The sequence below is a fragment of the Asparagus officinalis genome, chromosome 4, assembly GCF_001876935.1.
Source record: "Asparagus officinalis chromosome 4, Aspof.V1, whole genome shotgun sequence".
In the NCBI taxonomy this organism is placed as follows: domain Eukaryota; kingdom Viridiplantae; phylum Streptophyta; class Magnoliopsida; order Asparagales; family Asparagaceae; genus Asparagus; species Asparagus officinalis.
Window position 1 is genome coordinate 53,742,259 of NC_033797.1, and position 8,880 is coordinate 53,751,138.

Below are 8,880 nucleotides of genomic sequence, written 5' to 3' on the forward strand. Positions count from 1 at the left end.
TCTCTCTCTCTCTCTCTCTCTCTATATATATATATATATATATATATATATATATATATGTATGTATGTATGTATGTATGTATGTATGTATGTATGTATGTGTGTGTGTGTTAATAATTACGAAACATAGGAGTTGGTTTAATTATATTGGAGCATGCACTGTATGTATCATACATGAATATAATACATGATTAATACCTCCTCCTAATGTACCTTTTTCTCGATCATTTCTTTCTAATTTAGTCTATGAAATTTATATTTATATCAGCAATTATTTATATGCTCGTAATGTTTTTCATGGTTGGACGGTATCATGCACATATCACGTGCATTAGACCTATGAGTTTATTTTGTATTGGATGGATAATTTTATATGTAAGAGATAGAAATGATATGTATGAAACAACATATGTGTTTGATATTTTTATACTGTGAAGTGATATGTGTAGATGATTATAAGTTGTTTTGCCAATAGTTTCTTCATTTGTGCCTGATCTTGGGTTAGTGTATATTGGTTGGCTTGTATCAAAGTAATTTGAGTAATATGGTATGTATATTAAAATGTTTATAGTTATTTGGATGTGGATTTAGATTTTGGATTGTTGATTTGAATTTGGATTTGCATATTTTGTTGGATTCGAATTATTATTAAATTTTTAGGTAATTTATGTTATTATAGGGGAAAAATATATGAATAATATACATAAAAATCTAAATTGAAATTCCATTTATGATACGTCCCAGACAAAGTTTTCTTTTTAGTCAATGAAAATTTTCTTTCATTCAACCATTTTTGAAAGTTCTATACATCAAGATTCTCAAAACCTAAAAAAGCTATGCTAATTACAAACTCTAGGGATATCACCCTACTATCAAACTACTATTTACAAAGAATTAATCCACTCCCTATTTTTAGGTAATATGGAACTATTGGGCACTAAAATCAAAATGTCTACCTTAATGTCATTTACCAATTTCTCAATCCCCTTTGATTTTTTTAGACCTTGCTTGACGCCATTGCCTCTCAAACAGTTATTAAACCAATTCAAGAGACAGTTCTAGTCACATGATCTCCATCTAAATTGAAGCCATCCCATAATCCTGTTCCATATATTTTGTGAATAATCACAATAAAAAAAGATGATCGCGACTCTCAGGACCTGCACCAAAGCATAGACAATAGCTATTTGTGTGCATAACCCCCATCTTCATCAACCTGTCTTGTGTAAGTAACCTGTTTTAAATAGCAATCCAGCAAATAATTGAGTGCTTGGCGTAATTCATCTTCTCCCATACTGTGTTGAACCATGGAACTTGAAGAGTGGTAGGAGATAAAGCTTCATACATAGCTGGAATTTTTATTTTTGAATCTTTGTAGCAGGAACTAATGATTTGTTTCAAGTTATCAATTCCACCAGTTAAGGCCAATGCTCTATCTCTGGTCTTTATCAATTGCTTCCAAAGCCATAAATCTCCAGATTTATCATTAACATGCCAAATATCTCTGTTTTTTAAATATTTGTCATGTATCCATTTGATCCAAAGAAGCTCTTTGTTCACATGAATATACTATATGTTCTTTAAAGCTGAAGCAAAGTTCCATAAACGAGCAGAGAATATGCATAATCCACCAAATCTTTTTCCACAACATATTTTCTCCCAAGCTACAAGCGAAGGCTTGTGAATATGATCTGCTCTCCCCTAGAGAAAGTCCCTGCACATATCATCAATTTTCTAAAGCACACTCACAGTAAGATGTAGCTAGATGTCCAATATATTTGAACACCTAAGATCACACTTTTGATAACCTGCATTTTCCCCGCATAAGAGAGATTCTTTGATTTGGTCCAATTCTGAATTTGATTGCTGATTTTACTGAGAAGGGGATTGTAGTCAAAATATGAAAGTCTTTTGCATACAAGAGGCATTCCCAAATATCTGATCGACAAGGAACCCTCAGCATAACCCAAGTACTCATTTATAGAGATTTTAACAACTTCATTCACACCACCAAAAAATATATGACACTTATCTGGATTTTCATGAAGACCAGTTGTAGAACTGAACTCTTGAAGGTATTGATGAAGCTTTTGTACTAAAATCAGATCGCCCTTGCTAAATAATAACAAGTCAACAGCAAAAATAAGATGTGTTATCTTAAGTTTTCTACACATAGGATAGAATTTAAATTGTCTGTCATTTTTCAGCAAGTCCAAGCTTCTTAAGAGGTATTCCATACTAAGGATAAAAAGATATGAGGAAAGAGGATCCCCCTGTCTAAGGCCCCTTTTCCCTTTAAAATACCTATGAAGAGAGCCATTGAGTGAGATAGAATATGATAGGGAAGAAATATAGGTCATAATTCAACCCACCATCTTGTTTGGAAAGCCCAGACCATAACATGTCCTTCAAAAAGCTCCAGCTGATAGTATCAAATGCTTTTTTGATATCAATGCTAAGCATTACTCTTGGGGAAATGCATTTTCTGCTGTAATTCTTAATCAGTTCATGAGCAAACAAGATGTTGTTTGTGATTTGCCTACCTTCCACAAATGCACTTTGAGCATCATTGACAATATAACCCATAACTGTTCTAATCCTATTTGCCAGGATTTTTGATATGAATTTTAAGAGGACATTGCAACAAGAAATAGGCCTTCTTTGATGGAGTAGAAGGGCAATTGACTTTTGGAATAAGAGAAATAGTAGTTGAATTAACCTTTCTCAGCAGTTTACCAGATTTGAAAAAAAATTCATAAGCACCTTGTGTAACTTCATCTCCAACCACACTCCAAGCAAATTTGAAGAAAGCAACATTGAATCCATCTGACCCAGGAGCTTTATTATCTGACATGGAAAAATTGCATTTTTTATTTCTTCTTTTGTACTGAAGTAATTAATGCCCTGGCCTGAGAATCATTCAAGCAAGGTCCTGAATGAATGATGTTGATGTTGGGAGGAAAGGTATCCATGGCAGTCCCCATCAGGCTTTTAAAATGGGAGATAAATTCATTTACAATATCACCCCCATCTGTTATTCTTTGTCCCAAGATGTTATAGAGAAGCGTAACTCTATTACGATGCCTGTTAGCCTTAATCACTGAATGAAAGAATTCTGTGCATCTATCACCTTGAACACTCCAGTCAATTCTTGCTTTTTGTTTGAAAAAAGATAACTCACAGTCCATCAAAATGTTGTACTTAGAGATACACTCCTTTTCCAGCTTAATTAACTCAGGAGAAAGAGGATTAGCTTGAAGACCCTTTTGAACATCTTCTAGTGCATGTTTTTCATGATGAACCTGCTCACTTATATTATAGAAGAATTTTCTATTAATTTTCTTCAGTACAACCTTCAGATTTTCCAATTTTGAGCAAACTGAGAACATAGCAGACCCTTTAATTCTTTGTTTCCAGGCATTTGTAACTTTAGAGAGAAAACAATCTTGCTTTGTCCATATTTTGAAAATTTTGAAAGGCCTTTTGCCTTGAATACATTCTTCATTAACAGTAATAATGACAGGAGAGTGGTCTGAAAATTTTAGCAAAAGGAATTCAACTTGACTGGAATTATAAGATAGGATCCATTTGTCATTAATCAGCACTCTATCCAATCTGCTCCAGATCCTTGTCCCATGATCTTGTTTGTTATTCCAGGTATAAAAACGCCCAATGGTTTTCAGATGAGAAAGTTGACAATCATTTATAAAATCTCTGAAATCCTTAGTATCATATTCAGAGAGCATGCTTCCTCCAATCTTCTCATCATTACTAGTAATAGCATTAAAGTTACCATATAAGATCCAAGGAATATTACCAATAACTTGATGAATGGAGTTCAGTTCAGACTATAGAAATTTTCTTGCTTCCAAATGATTAAAACCATAGACAGAGGAAATTACACAATCTAATTTACCATCAATTTATTTCACTAAGCACGTGATATTTTGATCAGAATAACAAATCATTTGCATATCCAAAATATTAGGATTTCATAAGATCAAAATTCTTTCTTTACCTGGACTTCTCACATTAGAAATCCAATTCCAGTTATTAGCTATCTTCCTTGCAATTCCTGGCAACATGCTATCCTTGATCTTTGTTTCAAATAAAGCTATAAAAAAGATGTGATATTGCTACAAATATTGCTTAACCATTAGTTGCTTTGAGGGCTTATTCATCCCCCTCGCATTCCAAAAAGATAGGTTCATCAAAATAGATTACCTCCTCTATTAACTACTAAGGTGTAGGCGTCTAAAAATGCCTATAGGTGTCGGAATACAGCTCGAGATGAAGAGAATACGATAAACGCTATCATCCAAGTCAGAGGAGATTATCTGAATTAAGGAGGATCATTCGAGGTCGAAGAGAAGCTAATGAGCGCGCGAAGTGAGCCTACGAAGCTCACAAGTAAACGAAACAACAATACAAGTCCAGAAAAGCCAAAAATAGCCAAGTCTCGAGGCGACCCGTGCAAGTGCGGGTCACAATGAAGTAACCCGCACAAGCGCGGGTCACCACGGGGTGACCCGCATGCACGTGGGTCACCACGGGGTGACTCGCACATTGGCAGGTCACTAGGATCTGCCACGCACGTCGACTTCTCAAAACACGTATTTTGATGATTTTCTCGGGATTTATTCGTTCCAGAGTGTCCCAACTGACTTGATATCATTCTCATACGTGGTTAGGCCATTGTTAACTGTGGATAACGTTAAATCATCAGTTCTTATTTGAAAACACTTCAACCAAAGCCTATAAATACAAACCTAGGGCCTTCATTTGTAGGGATCTAAAATCGGAGGGCGATGTGCTGTCAGATCTGAAGGGAACCACAAATATCAGAGGATCTAGGGCGAGGCTCTGACGAATTTGAGAGAGGCTAGCAGATCTTAGCGAATTTTTTCATCATAAAGATGGAGAGTTCGAGAGATCTGAGGCTCATTCCTCTTTCCTCCGAATCAAACTTGGTTTTGATCTCGAAAATAGTCGTAATCTCGCTTGGTCGAGATTATCACTTTTGCGATTGTTTCCTTTGTGAAACAAGAGCATTACTCTATCACTGTTAACCGGATCTGATCTGTGGTGGTCCACGGATAAACCCCTACACAGGCAAAGATCCTACGCAAGCAGTGGGTAATAAACTGCTGTTGTGTGTTGTTTGAAGGAATTATAATCTTTGTATTTTCATTGTATAAGAAGATCTTATAAAAAGATCAACTTTTTATTTATTTGAGTTTATTACAACGACTGAAGTTGTAATAGATTCAAGACAATGAAATAACAATTTCTGAACCAAACATGAGGGATCCAAATTCAAATACTCAAGTTGAGAGAAAGAATTAGTTGGAGTAGAATTTTTTTCTGCTTACTTCTTTGAATATGAGACCAAGAATTGTCATGTTGAGAAGAGAATTGGATTTTATCTCCAGGATCTAGCTAGTGTGCATGCACAACATGCACTTGACTATGCACATTTGAGCGCCTTCTCACACCTGTATTCTGAGAGTTATTTCCATTATGTTAACTTGCACACCTTGTAAATCATGAGAAATATTTTCAAAAACCAGCCCTTTCCCTTTATCAGGTTGCTGAAGATTTCTAGAGATCTCAGTTTGCTGAGAAACCTGCACAGACAAGCTCTCAGCTGAAGCTTTCCCTTTCACACCTAATTTTTGTTGTGATGTATCTTGCAAAACATGCATTAAATTGTTAGGGAGGTTAGGATTACCTATTTTTTGAATCTTTGAAAGATTTTCATTTGCACTAGAAACATGCACATGATTAACAGGGGGATTAACAGCATTCTGCACTACAGAAACACCTGTTTTAGGAATCCATCTCTGAACTCTTGGAAATCTCTTTCAAAACATAGAATCATGTCCCACTTGCTTGCAATGATTATACCGTCTAGGCTTCAGTTCATATAAAATCCTTTGATTGAAATGTTTGCCATCAGGTCCTTGTAGAGTTATAAAATCAGGAAGAGGAGAAGGCATAGACACTTCCACAAGAACCCTTGCATAAGTTTATCTTTCCTTATTAGCTGTAAGTTTATCCATGGTAATTGGACGACCAACGGCACTTGTAATTTTATTGATACTCTTAGCATTCCATAGGTTTAGCTTCAAAGCAGGTAGATGAATCCATATAGGTGCAGTCATTTATTTTTTCATAGTCTTCACCAATTGACCAAAGCTTCAAAGAAAGTGGACGAGATCCAAAAAACCATGGGTCATTTTCTAAAATCTCACTCATCTCATCTTTGTTTTTAAATTTAAACAAAAATATTCCAGGTTTAAGAATGTAGATATTTGGAATGGCCAAATTAGCCTATATTTTCTGCACATAAATCTCCAGCTTTGAACCTTACATTCAATCCAAGAACTTGACCAACCAAAGAAAATTGCCACATAGAAATTCTTTCATTCCACTCATCATCATTGAATGTTACATTATCTTTAGTTTCATGGGGTAAGTTACATTATCTTTAGTTTCATGGGGTAAAAAATTCAACGACAATCCACAGCCTATTTTTCTGTTATAAGAAAAATAACTAACCCAGCTTTTTTTAGAAAAAATTTCTTGCAGAGGGGCATTAACATCATTTGTAGATTTCAAGGGTGAAAAATCAATACTCTCAGTTCTGGATTTATCAGTGTCTGGAACCAATTGAGTTCCCAAATTTACAGATTCTGGTTTATCAAATTTTTTTCCAGTGGAAACCAATGGAACAGTAACACCACCATTACCTTAAGAATTGCATATTAAATTAAAAGGAGTATGTTGAGCTAAAGGAGAATTAGCAAGAACATTCTCAAAATCAGACTCATTAGCCCAAGAAACCCTAGAAGAACTTCCAGCTTCTTTACAAGAATTACCAGTTACTTTACCAATGGATTGAGAATTACTTAAGAGACGAAATGAATCTCAATCGGAGGAGGAGATACCTGAGAACAATTCAAAATCTCCGCCATAGATTTATTTTTCTTCACTCCTTGAGGACCAGTAGAATTCATGAAGATAGAGTTCTCCTCATCTTCATCGATTCCACTAACAGATTTATCATCAAAAGAATATAAACCTGAATTCGAAGCTCGAAGACCTAAGTTGAGAATCCTCCTCCCATTATTCTTCTTCTTCCTCGCCATCGAGATCTTGGCGGGGGTATATGTTAGCTGCAAAAAAATCGCCTTCTAACATACGCCTTCAGACCGCCCCTGACAATTTCCAAAGAATATAAACCTGAATCTGAAGCTCGAAGACCTAAATTCAAGGATGAAGTAAAGAATCCTAGACGGAAAATCCGTCTAGGAATCGCCCTAGACAGAATCCCGTCTAGGAAGAATCCTAGATGGAATTCATCTAGACGAAATTCTATCTAGGAAGCTTTCCAGACAGATTTTCCGGATAGGACCCTTCTCAGACGGATTTTCCGCATACACCTTTTGGATGATTTTTTATCTAAATTTCTCTTTTTAGTAGTATATCCATTGTTGCGTTTTTCACTTTTTCTAATAACAAAAGGGATAGGATTTGATGTGGAATTTAAAAATTTGATGATTTCTTTGTATAAGTGGAGTTTTGGTCTAAGTGGTTTCATATGTTGATTTTTTCAAAATATTTAAAACACTCGATACATTATTTTAAGAGGAGTTTACAGTACATGTGATTGATTAGACTTTTTATGAATGCATAAATGTAGGGAGAGCTTTGCATATTATTTGTTTTTGCATGAGAGTGTATTTGTTTTTATTATTGTTGTTTATATATAGCAAATATGCATATATTTTGGTATTTTAAATTTTAAGTTTGTTATTGTTAAGAGGGAGAGATTGTTAGGACGTAGTTTGTACAATATCTCTTATTTAAGTGATAACAAACTCTTATTTGGTACTAATAATTATTTGAGATTATATAGTACAGGTGAATACATATATAAGAAATGTACGAAGTGAAATGACGTGAAATAAACTCAAAAGTTGTATTTAGCCTCCTCACCATCAATGGTCTATAGTGACTCATCGATGATAGGTTGAGTTCATCGATGGTAAATGTGCATCATCGATGATTTTTACTGTAAAGACTTTGTGTCATCGATGGACCTCTCAACCATTGACAGGACCTCGACACCATTGATAGTAAAGTTGGTTGTTTGCAGATTTTAGGTTTAAGTAGCCGTTCATTATTTGTAATATCTTCAATCTCTGTCACATTTGGGATATCTTTTTCTTGACCTATTAGAGCACTTTATATCATTGAAAGAGAGATAAAGAGAAGATGAGAGTTCTAGGATTTTAAATTATGAAGAGATTTTATTGAAGGTTTTGAACCCTACAGCCTTGACAAACTATCACTTGTTGCGGGCAACTTCTCCTAATCGTTTTCAGTAAGGGGAGTTGCTCTTGGATTCATCATCTACATCGTTCTTCATCGTGTTATGCTCAGATTCATCAAAGAACAGTTTGTTTAACAAAAGAACTATAAGATATTTCATATTTTCTAAACTTTAATTATGCTAGTTTGGTTTTAATTTGAACTTATTTTTTCTAGCGTACTCAAGCTGGTTTGAATTTAGGATTGAGACTAGCTAGGGCTGGGTGTTACTCATTGTGGAGAGTTAGGTTAGACGACTAGTACTTTTGAATAGATTTCATGGTGCGGTCTTGTAAGCCTACTAAATCGAATTTGTGATTTAGTGTAACTCTTTTGCATAGTGAAGAAGCCCTTCACAAGAAGGAAGAGTGGACTTATGTGTGTTCTTGTTAATTGTTATTTATATTTTTTTATCGTTAATCACTTTTATTTTATCTATTCCGCTGCATATTGTATGTTCTTAGCCTACATAAGAAAATTGCCCATCCATTCAAAAATAGCCAA